This window comes from Xyrauchen texanus, chromosome 9, assembly GCF_025860055.1.
Source record: "Xyrauchen texanus isolate HMW12.3.18 chromosome 9, RBS_HiC_50CHRs, whole genome shotgun sequence".
NCBI classification, from domain to species: domain Eukaryota; kingdom Metazoa; phylum Chordata; class Actinopteri; order Cypriniformes; family Catostomidae; genus Xyrauchen; species Xyrauchen texanus.
This window is the reverse complement of record NC_068284.1, coordinates 4,119,794-4,137,822: the sequence shown is the minus strand read 5'-3', so window position 1 is coordinate 4,137,822 and position 18,029 is coordinate 4,119,794. Positions and strand designations below refer to the sequence as shown.

At 40.9% G+C, this 18,029-nt stretch overlaps 1 protein-coding gene across 1 annotated transcript in view; it reads left to right on the top strand.

Moving 5' to 3' along the window:
- Nucleotides 1–18,029, top strand: part of LOC127649806 (dynamin-3-like) — a 163,010-nt gene that overhangs the window by 81,290 nt on the left and 63,691 nt on the right. The window lies entirely within an intron of this gene.

The following is an 18,029-nucleotide window of genomic DNA, read 5'->3' as shown; positions in this document are numbered from 1 at the left end:
GCTACAAAGTGTGCCCATTGTCGAGCCTGGATATATGCTTGGCATGGACATCATGGGACCATTTCCACGAAGCACCCGCCAGAATAGTTATCTTCTTGTTATAGTGGATTATTTCACTAAATGGGTAGAGGTTTTCCCAATGAGAGCTGCTAAAGCTACAACCATTGTGCGAATTCTTATAGAGGAGATTTTCACAAAATGGGGGACACCAGCTTTCATCGTGTCTGATAGAGGTGCACAATTTACTTCAAACCTCTTGGCCCAATTATGTAAGCAGTGGCAAGTAACACAAAAACTCACCACCGCATACCATCCTCAGTCAAACCTCACTGAAAGGGTCAATCGGAATTTGAAAACTATGATTGCGACATACGTCGAGCAAAACCACCGTACCTGGGATCAGTGGATATGTGAGTTCAGATTTGCATTAAATACCGCATGGCACGAAAGTACAGGGTATTCACCTGCTGAGATAGCACTAGGACGACAACTGAAAGGTCCTCTGCAGAGAACCTTACAGAATCCACCAGATCCGGACCAACCAGCTTACAGTATCCTGGAACGGCAAAAAATTCTGTTCAGGTCAGTAAGAGAGAATGTAGAGAGGGCACAAACTAAACAAAGAAAGTACTACAACCTCAAGAGAAGAGCTCAAAACTTCAATGAGGGTGATTTAGTTTGGGTAAGAACACATCCTCTTTCTAGTGCAGATGATGCTTTCATGTCTAAGATCTCACCTAAATGGAAAGGCCCAGCTAAGATTGTGAAAAAGCTAGGACCTGTAAACTACAAGGTATCCATGTTGTCTGATCCTGCTCTGGTAGACACGTATCATACCCAGAATTTGAAAATTTGCCATGGGGCAAACTTTTAAACCACAGGGAGGGGTATGTAATGGTCTAAACGTTACCTGGGTTTTATTGATGCCTTTTTTCTGGCTATTGCTTAAATAGAGGTAGCTGGTCATGTGTAATACCACTTGGAGCCACTTGAGGGCACTAGTGCACGGTGGCTACCATATATAAGCCTGTTAACCCACGGACAAGACAGTTCGGTTTGGTAGAGGGAAACCACATGGTGCTACCTACTCAATTGTTTGAATTCCTGTTTGAGAGCTCTTTAGAGTTTACGCTCAGATGTAAGTATCGGCTAACTGGGTTAATGTCTTGATATATTTGTAATTAATAAATACTGATGCTATATATTTTGCTTTCTTTTGTAGAAAGGACTTTTCAATCTATATAAATATAATTTCACTGTTGGACAGTATCAACTCTTGTTGTGCAACCTCACCCATGTCCATAATATGAGCATTTGTTGGGATGATCCACTACACTTCTCTGGGAAGCGAGAAATAGGGATCTGGGTGTTACCATGTTGTAGCAAGGCAACAAATGCCATTGACTATCTTCACTTCACACTCATACAGGATTATATCATTGCATCGCTCTCAAATAACCTTGTGGATTTATACTCATCTCATCACCATCACCATCATCAGTGAAATTCACCTAAAGACTGGACATTGACGATAAGTTTCATTATATTGTCACATTCACACTTGTTATGTATATTGTTTTTGTTGGGGCAATTATATATGTATGTATATATATATATATATATGCACGTGTAGATTAAAATAGAGGAAAAAAAGAATATTTGTTGCTTGAAGTGGATTTATCATTCAGTACCAGTTGAATTTCTGTTGAACCCCCTCAGGGTAACACCTAAAAAATAAATAAAGGGGTTGTTACAGCACATCCAGGGCATGAAGCTCCCATTCCACCACATCCCAAAGATGCTCTATTGGGTTGAGATCTGGTGACTGTGGGGGCCATTTTAGTACAGTGAACTCATTGTCATGTTCAAGAAACCAATTTGAAATGATTCGAGCTTTGTGACATGGTGCATTATCCTGCTGGAAGTAGCCACCAGAGGATGGGTACATGGTGGCCATAAAGGGATGGACATGGTCAGAAACAATGCTCAGGTAGGCCGTGGCATTTAAACGATGCCCAATTGGCACTAAGGGGCCTAAAGTGTGCCAAGAAAACATCCCCCACACCATTACACCACCACCACCAGCCTGCACAGTGGTAACAAGGCATGATGGATCCATGTTCTCATTCTGTTTACGCCAAATTCTGACTCTACCATCTGAATGTCTCAACAGAAATCGAGACTCATCAGACCAGGCAACATTTTTCCAGTCTTCAACTGTCCAATTTTGGTGAGCTCTTGCAAATTGTAGCCTCTTTTTCCTATTTGTAGTGGAGATGAGTGGTACCCGGTGGGGTCTTCTGCTGTTGTAGCCCATCCGCCTCAAGGTTGTGCGTGTTGTGGCTTCACAAATGCTTTGCTGCATACCTCGGTTGTAACTAGTGGTTATTTCAGGCAAAGTTGCTCTTCTATCAGCTTGAATCAGTCGGCCCATTCTCATCTGACCTCTAGCATCAACAAGGCATTTTCAGCCCACAGGACTGCCGCATACTGGATGTTTTTCCTTTTCACACCATTCTTTGTAAACCCTAGAAATGGTTGTGCGTGAAAATCCCAGTAACCGAGCAGATTGTGAAATACTCAGACCGGCCCGTCTGGCACCAACAACCATGCCACGCTCAAAATTGCTTAAATCACCTTTCTTTCCCATTCTGACATTCAGTTTGGAGTTCAGGAGATTGTCTTGACCAGGACCACACCCCTAAATGCATTGAAGAAACTGCCATGTGATTGGTTGATTAGATAATTGCATTAATGAGAAATTGAACAGGTGTTCCTAATAATCCTTTAGGTGAGTGTACTTCCACGTCTCAATTCTGCCGCGACACCGACCTTTTCTACGGTTCGCGTTCGACGGCCAGGCATTTCAGTACAAAGTCCTCCCTTTCGGCATGTCTCTGTCCCCTCGCGTCTTCACGAAAGTCGTAGAGGCAGCTCTTGCCCCGCTCCGAGAAGCCGGCAACCGCATGCTCAAATACCTCGACGACTGGCTCATACTGGCCCACTCCCGAGAGTTACTATGCGCTCACAGAGACCAGGTGCTCAAACACCTCAGCCTCTTGGGGCTTCAGGTCAACCGAGAAAAGAGCAAGCTCGCTCCGGTTCAGAGCATCTCCTTTCTCAGCATGGAGTTAGACTCAGTCTCAATGTGTGCACGTCTCACCAACGAGCGTGCACAGTCGGTGCTGAAATGCCTCGCAAAGTTCAAGCCAGGCACAACGGTCCCTCTAAAACTCTTCCAGAGGCTCCTGGGGCATATAGCATCCTCCGCCACAGTCACGCCACTGGGGTTGATGCATATGAGACCGCTTCAGCACTGGCTTCAACTCGAGTCCTGAGATGAGCATGGCGCCACGGCACACACTGGGTGACAATCACCCCCGCATGCCGCCAAACACTCAAACCCTGGACAGACCTCTGCTTTTTACGGGCAGGAGTGCCCCTGCAGCAGGTGTCCCGATGCATCCTGGTCACTACCGACGCCTCCAAATCGGATTGGGGCGCCGTTTGCAAAGGGCACGCAGCTGCGGGCCTTTGGAGAGGGGCCCCGCTGCGCTGGCATATCAATTTCCTAGAGTTGTTGACTGTTTTCTTTGCCCTGTGGAACTTTCTACTGTTAATTCGAGACAAACATGTCCTAATCAGGTCAGACAGCACCACTGCGGTAGCGTACATAAATCGCCAAGGCGGCGTACGCTCCCGCCACATGTCACGACTCACCCTTCGTCTCCTCCTTTGGACTCAGGTCGCTGCGTGCCACTCACATCCCCGGCAAACTCAATGTGGTAGCGGACGCGCTGTCATGACAACACTTGCCCAGTGGAGAGTGGAGGCTTCACCCCCAGTCGGTCCAGCTGATTTGAGAATGATTCGGCAAGGCCAAGGTAGACCTGCTTGCCTCCCGAGAGACCTCCCACTGCCCCCTCTGGTATGCCCGAACAGAGGCTCCCCTCGGAGCAGACGCATTTGCACACAGCTGGCCCGCGGGGCTGCACAAGTACGCATTTCCCCCAGTGAGCCATCTTGCACAGGTGCTGTGCAAGGTCACACTAGGACGAGGAACAAGTCACACTAGTGGCTCCATATTGGCCCACCCGAGCCTGGTTCTCGGACCTCGTACTCCTCGCGACAGCCCCTTCCTGGTGAATTCCCCTGAGGAAGGACCTTCTTTCTCAGGGGCAGGGCACACTCTGGCATCCGCATCCAGACCTCTAGAAACTCCACGTCTGGTCCCTGAACGGGCCGCGGAAGATCTAGCTGGCCTACCACCTACTGTCGTAGACACGATCAACCAAGCCAGAGCCCCTTCCACCAGGCAGCTCTACACCCTGAAGTGGCGCTTGTTCACAGATTGGTGTTCTTCCCAGGCTGAAGACCCACAGAGGTGCGCAGTTAGGTCAGTGCTCCTATTCCTGCAGGAGAGGTTGGAGGGGAGGCTGTCCCCGTCCACCTTGAAGGTGTATGTTGCTGCTATCGCGGCCCACCACAACGCAGTAGACGGCAAGTCCCTTGGTAAGCACAACTTAATCATCAGGTTCCTAAGAGGCGCCCGGTGGTTAAATCCCTCCCGGCCAAGTCTGTTTCCCTCCTTCCCAGATAGCAATAAGTCGGCGGGCCGCTGGCGGTGCTCCGGCGGCAGTAGAAGCGGCAGAATGGCGATATCACAAACACGTTTGACGGCGCGCCGCCTTCCTACCGCCTTCGTTCCGCGGCTGGCCCGCTGGCCATCCGCCGTTCCGCCGCCGTTATATCGAAGGCGGACCTTCCACGCAGCGTTGGAGGCAAACGCTTTTTTCGAGCGATCTGCCGCCGCTTATTGTGTATATATATATATATAGCATGCAGTTTATCAAGAATAATGATTGATCAAACCAGACAAATTTCCATTTGGCGTTTTAATTCCACATTTCAAAGTACAGTAACTGTCATTGAAACAAGATGTCAGATCACTGAAATAAAAATAACAGAAAAATACAAACATTATATATACACACACACACACTAAAGAACATGCAGGTTTCCAATTCAATTTTGGTAAAAAAAAATTTTTTTTTTTAAAAAACACTATTGTAACACTTACAATAATTGTTAATAATATAAAGAGGTCAGCTCTGGGATGAAAAGAATTACCAGTAAACATAAGCAATGAGGATATTTGGTACCAAAGAAAGTGCAGGATACCAAATAAATTGAGGTATAACATCATATTTACAAGTCATTTCTAACAATAGGTTAAGTGGTAATAATTTAGAGTAAAGCTCTGGAGTAGAATATACCATTATAACTGCAATGCTGACCTGTGGCACAAGAATTTACAAGCTATATTTAACAGTAGAATAACAGTTAAGCACTGTGACGGAATGAAAGTAGAATTTTTGGTACTAGTTAATGTGCAATATCAAATATCAGAGGTATGAAATAGGATTTACAAACTATAATAGAATCGTTAAGCACTGACGGAATGAAATAAGCCAATACTAAAGTCACGGTAAGTAGAATATTTGATACCAGATAATGTGCAAATATCAACTATTAGATGTATAATCTAGGATTTACAAGCTATATTTAAAAATAGAATAGTTAAGCACTGCAACAATGAAATAAGCAGCAAATTGTATATGAAATAATTGAGATCTTTGGTATCAAGGAATGTGCAGGATAACAGGTATAATATACATTTTGACATTCAACTTACACATGACAACAAGTGGGAATAAATATAATTAACAGCAGAAAATCTGGCTGTAGAGAACACAGCCAATCAGAATGTCTGGAGAGGTTGGGGACTGCATGGCGTAGTGGGCTAAGAATCACCGGTTTTCCCCGACCTCCAGAATGAGGCAGTGCAAATTGGCATATCTTCAGTGATTCCTCGTGCGCCTGTATAAAAGGACAAACCATCCCATATTCATCCAAGGAGCTGCCCTCAAAGCAGGGTCACGAGAGAAAAAAAAAAAAAAAGAGCAATTTCCACAGTGAACAGAGTGTAGTCTGACACTTTTAGCAGGCTTTTTTAGGGGTCTTGATGTTACTGACTGCAGGATAAAGAAAGGGATCCAGTTGCCAGTGATGCTGGGGTGTCAGTAGTCAGCCTAGGTTTAAGGGGTCGGCTGTGGGTCCCTCTCAGCTGTGCGACACCTTTTTCCACCTTCATGTTCAGATGCTCCTTTCAGGTAACGCGTAACGTTAACCTGGATCGCCTCATCAGTGGCATCCTGGGTTGCCGGGTTCTTCCGGATGGCTCCTGTAGAAAATAAAGATCTGTCATTCCATTTGAATGGCATAAGGTCATACACATCTACTTAAATATAAAAAAAATATCCAACTTACTTTGAACAATGGTCTTCAGGAACATGTCTCTAAAACATGCTTTATCCCCTACACCAGTCCAGGTTGTATTGATGGAAAGGTGATTAGAGAAGATACTCTGAAGCATTCGCCACACGGTTGTCTTTAGGTCCCTCCCACATTTGATTGCCAAAAACCAAAGCTGAAAATACAAAAAAAACGTTACAAATTACATTTCTCTGAAGCTTCTCATAAATTTAAAATGTGACAGGCTGTGGATTCAGACTGTAGAATATGCAGTGTACGATCTTAATTTTACTTTTTAGATTACCCTATGGCGTTATAAATGAAATCGGCACACTTACAAATCCTTGCTGGAGCTCTTTATCCTGCCTCAAACTGTGTCAAGCAACGCCAAATCTTCCTGGGTGTCTAGGGGGGAGTAACAGATCCCCTGGCAGGGATAACTCTCCAACAGACACATTTGCACTGAAATGTTGCAGCATAGCATTTTGTTGTCCATGCTACGCACAACATTGCCAAACTCCAAGACGTCGCAGCATTAGGGTTTGATCTGCACCTACAGGGGTTCCCAAAATAAAAGAATAAAGTAGTCAGTCCTGGTCCTTCAACTACTAAACTATGACATTTATATCTAGGTCTACTACATGTACAGGTGGCCCCAGTGGGAATTAAACCAACAACCACAGATGTTGTTTGCAAGTTGTACCTGATTGCCCAGTGCGAGCAAATGTCTTCAACATTGTCCCAACTTGCTTCACCTGCTCTTGAAGTGAGCCGCTGTCACCTGGGAAGTAACAATATATTGATTAGCAATACACTAAATATAATAGTAATATAATATAACCACAATTATCATACCAGTAATTTTCCCTGTAATTTCTATCCACAGTATGTTATGCATGGCATACAAGTTCATAATGAAGAACCCTTATGATAACATCAATTTCATTTTTTTCTTTGAAGCAGAATATTTGTTTGTAAAAGGGAGGAAAAAGAAAATAATGAAATATTGGTATACAGATTTTGGTTGATATATCATACTGTACAGTGAAATTTGCTATTGTTATATCCCTACTCACCTGAAGGACGGATAGATCAGGCAAATCTCCAGTCAGGCCTTTGTAGAGTGTGTGCTCCTTTGAATAACACTTTCATGAGTGGGAAGTTGCATATCCACAGGTATTTTAATTCAAACATGCAACATATTGTAATAAATCTACAATATTCAGCCTTTACCTTACACCCTCGGTTGTTGCTCTACACTTTTATTATATTAAATACTTATTTATATAGCTTGCTCACTGTATAATCATGATAGCCTAATACTTATAACACAAGATTGCATCTTAAACGAATGACTGAGTTGAAAACTTGAATAAGAACGCATTTTACACAGAGTGGACCAGCTAGGGAAACTTACCTGCCTACAATAACTGTTTTCATTTGATTTGAGTTACATTAAACATGAATAACCTTAGCCGAGTCCCCAGGAACATCGGGCTATTAAAGTAACAAGCCTGTAACTGCGGTCTTATCAATTCTAGCTTCACCATACACTCAAACTGTGAGGTTTATCTGCTTTCCTCGTGGACCTGTAGCACAATGCCCTGACAGTGACTTCACCTGTGCCCTGATCTTTATTAGAAACTGAGAGGAGAGCAAGTTAATATAATTTATATTACAATTATCACAAAAATTAACAAACAGTCTGCTTTAAAACTAAGAAAAAACAAGCTTCTATACTAACCTTACATAAAAAATGAACACGTGGCGAACTAGCTTAGCCGCTATCTGCCGGCACACCACATTAGATTAAAATACTTACCCTTGTAGTTGTGCAGATAACTCGATATGTAGAGTTTAAAGCCCTTGTCCCTCTTGCTTGTCGGAGCAGGGGACCAGGCATCAACAATGCGATGAACATCGCTGACACGTATTTTCGGAAGATTCTGGAGACATCGAGTAAAAACAGACATTTTGGGCGACGCGCAAGTAAACCGGAAACAGATATGGCGACAGCGGAACTTCACAGTTCAGTCTTTGTAATCTGTTTTAGAAATACATTTTTAACATTTATAATGCGTTTAGATTTTTATTTTATTGCCTTTACAGGGACTTTAACACTTTCTTAAACATTTGTACAGGTCATAATTGCAAAACCTGTAAAAGGTAAAATAACAAAAAAAATCGAGTTTGGAAAAAATTTAGACATAAACGAAATTTCTGCGCAACTGTGAAACCAGAGGATACTTTCGCTTTTTCATTGAGTTTATCCTTCACGTCAAAACAGGGATTTTCATGTTTATGATAGATATCACCATGGTTGCAAATTAATAAAAAAAATTTAAGTATACCCGAGATTTTGGCCATGTTGCAGATGTCTTTCACTGGTCACTGATAGTCAGGCATTCGTGAAAAGTCTAACTTCATCAATTTATTCTGCTAAATTGTTCATACCATGAATTAAATATCTATTTTAAAACCTAATCAGAATCAGAAAGATATTTATTGCCAAGTAAGTTTTACAAAAGGAATTCTTTTTGGTTTATTGGTGCATGTCTCAAATGCGCAGCAATCAAAGAAATGTAAACAATTTTCAAGTGCATAAAATAATTCAATATATTTTACATATATTACTGTATAATCGCTTCAGAGTTTCAAAGTAATTTAAATGTCATTTCCTAAACCTTACCTTATCATGGAATCAAGAGTCAAGACTCTGTTATAAACCCTAATGGCTTTGGAGCAAAAAATAATAATAGCCAACATGGCTGGTCGATTTTGAGAGTAGAAATCCTTGTATTTCAAAGCGGCTTGCTGCCAGCCGCCCGCGGTCGATCAGCCAGAGGCAACCGGCAGAGAAAATGAAGCGGGCGGCCCGCCAGCTTTTCGCGGGCAGCATCTCGCAAGAAATGGGAGTGACGAATTCGGCGGCAAACGTTTCATCCCCGCCAGTGGGACGCACCTATAGCCGACAGCTTAGGGACGGCGGCAAAAAGAAGCCGTGCGGATCACGCTCGCTTCCATCAAGAGGGTCAGGGACCTGCAAGCGTCATGCTCAGGCCGTGCCCCCCCCCCTTTGCGGGTCCGAGCTCACTCGACAAGGAGTGTTGTGTCCTCGTGGGCACTGGCCAGGGGTACCTCCCTGGCAGACATTTGTAGAGCAGCAGGTTGGGCGACACCCAGCACCTTTACGAGATATTACAATCTCAGGGTTGAGTCAGTTTCATCCCGGGTTTTCTCAGGTCTGAGCCAGTAGAACTCGGTAACACGCTGATGGGCTGGCCGGGTGAATCGCTTGCATATAGCGCCCTTTCCCTCGGTTGAGGTAAAACTGTGCACCTTTTTTCCCAGGAGATTCCACTCCTCGAATCCCTGGTCGATTCCTCCCTAGCCCTCATGGGTCCGCAGTTTGGCGGAGGAACTTGCCGACCCAATCCACTGCAGGTACTCAAATCTACCCTGTACTGGAATAGGTGCTTCACAGGGTGAGGACTCCTACGCAGACTCCCCCTGTGTGTATTCTCCGCGATATGGTCCCCTTACGAGTGGACCCGCGTTTTCCTTAGGCAGTTCCGGCTGTCCTCCGGTCGCCGTGTTGTAGCAACTCCCCCTCGCTGAGGCTGGATCTACCACCGCGCCACTTCCACGTGCCGCCTAAAAACACATGTGATGTATTCACCACTTTACCTCCCCAGCTGGGTAGTGGTGATCTCCTTTTTATGAATGTTTTTAGACCCATTAATATTAGGTGTTTTTAACTACTATGTAATTAAGCATTTGATACAATCTACCTATTATGTGCATTGTTTTACTGTACTTACATTTAAAGTGCTTTAATTTAAAGTGCATTTAATTGCATCTTTAGTTACACTTTCCCTTACCCCTGATACTAAACCTAACACTAACCCTACCCCTAAACCTACCCATACCCCAATAGCAGCAAATGTAAGTCTTGTGAGAGTTTTGCAGAACAAGATGTAGTTAAATAAAAAGTACACTACAAAGTACATTGTGTTGTATGTATTTTAATGTTAGTACATAGTATGACACCTAATATAAAGCGGGACCCTTTTATTGGTCGAGATCCTGACTTCTACCTGCCAGTGCAGGAGGTGAACAGGCCACAACTGGTTTATTATCACAACTGTTTATATGGACAGTAAGGTATGGTAAAATCTGAATGTCTGTACGCAAGTGAAGTAATGAGGCCACTTAATTTACATTTAATCATGTACTATTTATTAGTGGTTTAAAATTCTTAGTAAAAGACAGGCAGATGTCCAGTGTGGCAAAGTTGGTGATTTTGTGCGCCAGGAGAATTTAATTTGAGTGGTATTAGTGTGGTTGCAAATGTAACCTTGGAACAAGAAATTTGGAAAATCCAATCTCAGTTTTTAGACTTCAGTCCTATTTTTGCCTTAATTCAATAAAGGAGACATTGAACATAAAAAGTTTGCATCTACTGTATCTGTATCTGTCTCTCTTTGTCTCTCAGGCGTCATCTCCTCCAGCCACTGGTATAATTGTAAGACATTCAGGTTCTTGTATTTAAATTCACTGGAGGTCACTTGATTATTTAACATATTTGAGTTTGGATGAACTATAGTACAGTTGCACTGCATGAATCTCGACTGCAGTTTAATTAAGGCTTTATGTCTCAATGCTTTTTTGATAGCAAACACAGAGCACTATATCGATTTGTGTTTAGTTGTGTATTTTTGTAATGTCTAATGTGTCTCACCACCTGAGACAAAACTTTGAGACTTTAAGATAGACTCCACTAAGTTAAATAACTTGGCAGGTATTAGAATACTAATAAATACTCAGACTTGACTTTGACAAGACTGATAAACTATAATAAATTATCATCTATTGTGTGCAAAGTTTACATGCTTTATCCCTAGAAGATTTAACACCTTAAACTCGAAGCCAAAAGAGTGTGAAATGTTTACACTTAAAATGTTATAGTCCTTGAATACATAAATCGTCATTTGGTACCATTTAAAGCCAAACTTTTCACTGAACTCTATCACTTTTGCATTTATGTTACATAAAATAACAAGAAAAAGTGAAATATGATTTTTGTAAGACCACAAAGGCAAATGTCCCATTTTTGCACTGTTCTGTAAGCCCAGAGAAAGACACTCTATATCATCCTTAGACTAAAATTAGCCATTTTCTACTTTTCTGTGAGCTTGCTTGGTAAAATAATCCAATGTTAGGTCTCTGATGTCCAGAAAAAACTATGCAGTCAAGCAGAAAAAGCATAATAAAAATAATCTGCAAAATATGTTCCACTATATAGATGATGAAATATTATGCCTCATCGCAATGCTGTGGATATCAGCATTCCAACGACACCTAGATTACATTTCTAGTCCACTCAGAGGCTGGGATGCTGTATATGACGAAAGAGTGGGGAAGGTGTTTGGGATCACAAAATAGACTAAAATCTATGGATGATCACATGGCAAATGCTCTGCTGGATTAGTGCGCCACCTGCATTTCAGATCTGTATATTGTGATGGATGGTGAGAGGAAAGTTTTTCTTTCGGATAATACTTTTAGAATGAACATAGAGCAAACAGAGCCTGAATCGCAGACTTTTAAAGTCAAGACAAATAGTAAGTTCATCATAAGATTGTAAACAGATACAATATTATTTATGAATTTTTTACGTGTTTTTTTTTTATCTATAAAATGAGACCAATATTTTGCAATTAGTCCACTGTATGTGTGTATAGTGCATTTTCAAATTGCTGTATGAAAAATGCAGGTAGCAGCCAAAATATGCAGCAGAGCTTATGGGGTTAATGATGTAATGTATGGAGCAGTATGTTGATTTGTATAATAGTCAACTTTGAATGAAAAGACTGGTAGCTGAGGCAAATTTTATAGCATTAATTAATGTTAGCTAGAAACTGCCAAACACAACTTTTTCACAGTAATGCAGCTAGCAAGCTGCTAAGCTCCAAGGATATTCAAAAATAAATGTTAATTGTATGGCATGTATGGATTAACCCTGTTACTTTATTTACATTTTACATTTATGCATTTGGCAGACGCTTTTATCCAAAGCGACTTACAGTGCACTTATTACAGGGACAATCCCCCTGGAACAACCTGGAGTTAAGTGCCTTGCTCAAGGACACAATGGTGGTGGCCGTGGGGTTCAAACCAGCGACTTTCTGATTAACAGCCCTGTGATTTAGCCACTACGCCACCACCACTCCATTGATTAAGATAATAGGAATTACATACAGTGAGGAAAATAAGTATTTGAACACCCTGCTATTTTGCAAGTTCTCCCACTTAGAAAACATGGAGGGGTCTAAAATTGTCATCGTAGGTGCATGTCCACTGTGAGAGACATAATCTAAAAAAAAAAATCCAGAAATCACAATGTATGATTTTTTAACTATTTATTTGTATGATACAGCTGCAAATAAGTATTTGAACACCTGTCTATCAGCTAGAATTCTGACCCTCAAAGACCTGTTAGTCTGCCTTTAAAATGTCCACCTCCACTCCATTTATTATCCTAAATTAGATGCACCTATTTGAGGTCATTAGGTGCATAAAGACACCTGTCCACCCCATACAATCAGTAAGAATCCAACTACTAACATGGCCAAGACCAAAGAGCTGTCCAAAAACACTAGAGACAAAATTGTACACCTCCACAAGGCTGGAAAGGGCTACGGGAAATTGCCAAGCAGCTTGGTGAAAAAAGGTCCACTGTTGGAGCAATCATTAGAAAATGGAAGAAGCTAAACATGACTGTCAATCTCCCTCGGACTGGGGCTCCATGCAAGATCTCACCTCGTGTGGTCCCAATGATCCTAAGAAAGGTGAGAAATCAGCCCAGAACTACACGGGAGGAGCTGGTCAATGACCTGAAAAGAGCTGGGACCACCGTTTCCAAGGTTACTGTTGGTAATACACTAAGACGTCATGGTTTGAAATCATGCATGGCACGGAAGGTTCCCCTGCTTAAACCAGCACATGTCAAGGCCCGTCTTAAGTTTGCCAATGACCATTTGGATGATCCAGAGGAGTCATGGGAGAAAGTCATGTGGTCAGATGAGACCAAAATAGAACTTTTTGGTCATAATTCCACTAACCGTGTTTGGAGGAAGAAGAATGATGAGTACCATCCCAAGAACACCATCCCTACTGTGAAGAATGGGGGTGGTAGCATCATGCTTTGGGGGTGTTTTTCTGCACATGGGACAGGGCGACTGCACTGTATTAAGGAGAGGATGACCGGGGCCATGTATTGCGAGATTTTGGGGAACAACCTCCTTCCCTCAGTTAGAGCATTGAAGATGGGTCAAGGCTGGGTCTTCCAACATGACAATGACCCGAATCACACCGCCAGGATAACCAAGGAGTGGCTCTGTAAGAAGCATATCAAGGTTCTGGCGTGGCCTAGCCAGTCTCCAGACCTATACCCAATAGAGAATCTTTGGAGGGAGCTCAAACTCCGTGTTTCTCAGCGACAGCCCAGAAACCTGACTGATCTAGAGAAGATCTGTGTGGAGGAGTGGGCCAAAATCCCTCCTGCAGTGTGTGCAAACCTGGTGAAAAACTACAGGAAACGTTTGACCTCTGTAATTGCAAACAAAGGCTACTGTACCAAATATTAACATTGATTTTCTCAGGTGTTCAAATACTTATTTGCAGCTGTATCATACAAATAAATAGTTAAAAAATCATACATTGTGATTTCTGGATTTTTTTTTTAGATTATGTCTCTCACAGTGGACATGCACCTACGATGACAATTTCAGACCCCTCCATGATTTCTAAGTGGGAGAACTTGCAAAATAGCAGGGTGTTCAAATACTTATTTTCCTCACTGTAATGTAGTCTGATGAAATATATACACAGAGTGACACAAATGGTCATTGGCAAACTTAAGACGGGCCTTGACATGTGCTGGTTTAAGCAGGGGAACCTTCTGTGCCATGCATGATTTCAAACCATGACGTCTTAGTGTATTACCAACAGTAACCTTGGAAACGGTGGTCCCAGCTCTTTTCAGGTCATTGACCAGCTCCTCCCGTGTAGTTCTGGGCTGATTTCTCACCTTTCTTAGGATCATTGAGACCACACGAGGTGAGATCTTGCATGGAGCCCCAGTCCGAGGGAGATTGACAGTCATGTTTAGCTTCTTCCATTTTCTAATGATTGCTCCAACAGTGGACCTTTTTTCACCAAGCTGCTTGGCAATTTCCCGTAGCCCTTTCCAGCCTTGTGGAGGTGTACAATTTTGTCTCTAGTGTTTTTGGACAGCTCTTTGGTCTTGGCCATGTTAGTAGTTGGATTCTTACTGATTGTATGGGGTGGACAGGTGTCTTTATGCACCTAATGACCTCAAATAGGTGCATCTAATTTAGGATAATAAATGGAGTGGAGGTGGACATTTTAAAGGCAGACTAACAGGTCTTTGAGGGTCAGAATTCTAGCTGATAGACAGGTGTTCAAATACTTATTTGCAGCTGTATCATACAAATAAATAGTTAAAAAATCATACATTGTGATTTCTGGATTTTTTTTTTTAGATTATGTCTCTCACAGTGGACATGCACCTACGATGACAATTTTAGACCCCTCCATGTTTTCTAAGTGGGAGAACTTGCAAAATAGCAGGGTGTTCAAATACTTATTTTCCTCACTGTATCTATCTATCTATCTATCTATCTGAGGGTAAATATCTCTCTCTCTCTCTCTCTCTCTCTCTCTCTCTATCTATCTATCTATCTATCTGAGGATAAATATCTATCTATCTATATCTATCTCTCTATATATCTAAGGGTAAATATCTATCTATCTATCTATCTATCTATCTATCTATCTATCTATCTATCTATCTATCTATCTATCTATCTATCTAGCAACTAAGTTAAACTATTTTAACAATACACTGTAGAACTGGCTCATTAGAGTCATTCATTTGGGAATCAGACTAAACTGGTCACACTGTAAGTTTCACATTGTAGATTCAAAAGAACCGGCTCATTAGAGTCATTAATGTTGTAATCAGATTACACTGGTCACACTGTATGTTTCACACTGTAGATTCAAAAGAACCGGCTCATTAGAGTCATTCATTTGGGAATCAGACTACACCGGTCACACTGTATGTTTCACATTTTAGATTCAAAAGAACTGGCTCATTAGAGTCATTAATTTGGGAATCAGACTACACTGGTCACACTGTATGTTTCACACTGTAGATTCAAAAGAACCGGCTCATTAGAGTCATTAACTTGGGAATCATGCTAACGCATCATAGCATCGCCTAGCGAAGTGCTAAAACATGCTAAAAATGTGCTAGCATCATGCTAACACATGCTAGCATCGCCTAGCGAAGTGCTAAAACATGCTAAAAACGTGCTAGCATCATGCTAACACATGCTAGCATCGCCTAGTGAAGTGCTAAAACATGCTAAAAATGTGCTAGCATCATGCTAACACATGCTAGCATCGCCTAGCGGAGTGCTAAAACATGCTAAAAACGTGCTAGCATCATGCTAACACATGCTAGCATCGCCTAGTGAAGTGCTAAAACATGCTAAAAATGTGCTAACATCATGCTAACACATGCTAGCATCGCCTAGCGGAGTGCTAAAACATGCTAAAATCGTGCTAGCATAATGCTAACACATGCTAGCATCGCCTAGCGGAGTGCTAAAACATGCTAAAATCGTGCTAGCATAATGCTAACACATGTTAGCATCACCTAGCGAAGTGCTAAAAATGCTAAAAACGTGCTAGCATCATGCTAACACATGCTAGTATCACCTAGCGAAGTACTAAAAAATGCTAAAAACGTGCTAGCATCTATCTGTCTGTCTATCTATCTATCTATCTCTCTATCTGAGGGTCAATATCTATCTATCTATCTATTTGAGGGTCAATATATATCTATCTATCTATCTATCTGAGGGTAAATATTTATCTATCTATATCTATCTATCTATCTGAGGGTAAATATCTATCTATCTATCTCTCTATCTATCTATCTGAGTGTCTATCTATCTATCTATCTGTCTAGCAACTAAGTTAAACTTTTAACTACTTTAAAGTACAAACTCATTTAAACTATAAACTACTTTAAACTTCAAACTAATTTAATCTTCAAACTACTTTAAAATTCAAACTAATTTAAACTTTAGACTAATTTAAACTTTAAACTAATTTAAAATTCAAACTAATTTAAACTTTAAACTAATTTAAACTTCAAACTACTTTAAACTTCAAACTACTTTAAACTTCAAACTTTCTGGTCCAAACTTTCACAAGCCAACTTAAAGTTTGTCTCGACAAACTTTTTCTAGTTATATCTACAATTATATCTACTATTCTGTTTTAACATTTAAGGTTTATTTTAGTCTTTCAACTCAATAAACTGAATAAATACACTATGTATATGATTGCTTTATTAAAATCCACTAAAAATTACTAATTACTCTTATAAAATTGTAACGAGATTGCATTACTGATTATTACATCTTAAAAGCAATCATGCTTTTAATTACTTTATAAAAAAACACTTTTCACTGAAGTTTTTTGTTTTGTTTTTTTAATCAACAAATTTTAAATAATGTCTATTTTACATATAAATTGTTGTACATTCAACATAAATAATATTATTTTGGAAACATGTGTAACCCAAGCAATGTACTTAAAAGTAATTAACTTAATTGAAAGTCAGCTGCTGCTATCATATTACAAGAATTGAAAATATAATACTTTCTGATAAAAAAACAAATTAGATTTTATACTTGCGATGCAAAGGTTTTGACTTGACTAAACTTTAGACATGACAACTTCCTGTTGACATCTGCACAATTACTGTTAGTTAAAGGATTAGTTCATCCACAAATGATAATTATCTCATTTTTAATTCCACAAATGAATTTCTCGCCTTTAAGCCATTATGTATGTCTTTCCTTCTTTAGCCGAACCGAAGTGAAGATTTTTCTAAGCACATTTCAGCTATGTTTGTTCATACATGAAAGCGAATGGGTGCCATGACGCTGCTGGTTGTTTGGTGGTCAAAAAGGCATAATTAGGTAGCATAAAAGTCCACACCACTCCACTCGATAAATAAATGTCTTTGATAGGTTTGTGTAAATAATAAATTGATAATTAAAACTTTATTAACTTTGAAAAATGCTACCAGTAGACCCATCCATGAGCTGTCGTGCGATGTAAGTTCACGCGAGAAGTCTGAAGTGTGCGCATTGTGTACAACAGAGGAACGAACTTCACGCGAGAGTTAGGTCATCTCAAACAGCAAAACAGCGCTGACCTGAAGCAATGTTTGAATCTATTGATTTGCTTCAGAAGACATTAATTGATCAACTGGAGTTGTGTGGATTACTTTTATGCTGCCTAAATATGCCTTTTGAACCGTCAAATACCCAGCAGCCTAATGGCACCCATTATCTTAAATTGCATGGACAAAAAGAGCAGAAATGCACTTATAAACATCTTCAGGAAAATCATACACATCTGTGATGGCTTAAAGGTGAGTCATCCATGAGATAATTTTTTGGGTGAACTATTCCTTTAAACACACTGCATCACCTTGATTTTACACCTTGAGTCTATATACATTTTGCATCAATTTGTGCCAAATTCACATTTATTTATTTTTTATGTTTAACCACTTTGTTGTTACAAGTTTGGATTTACAATCC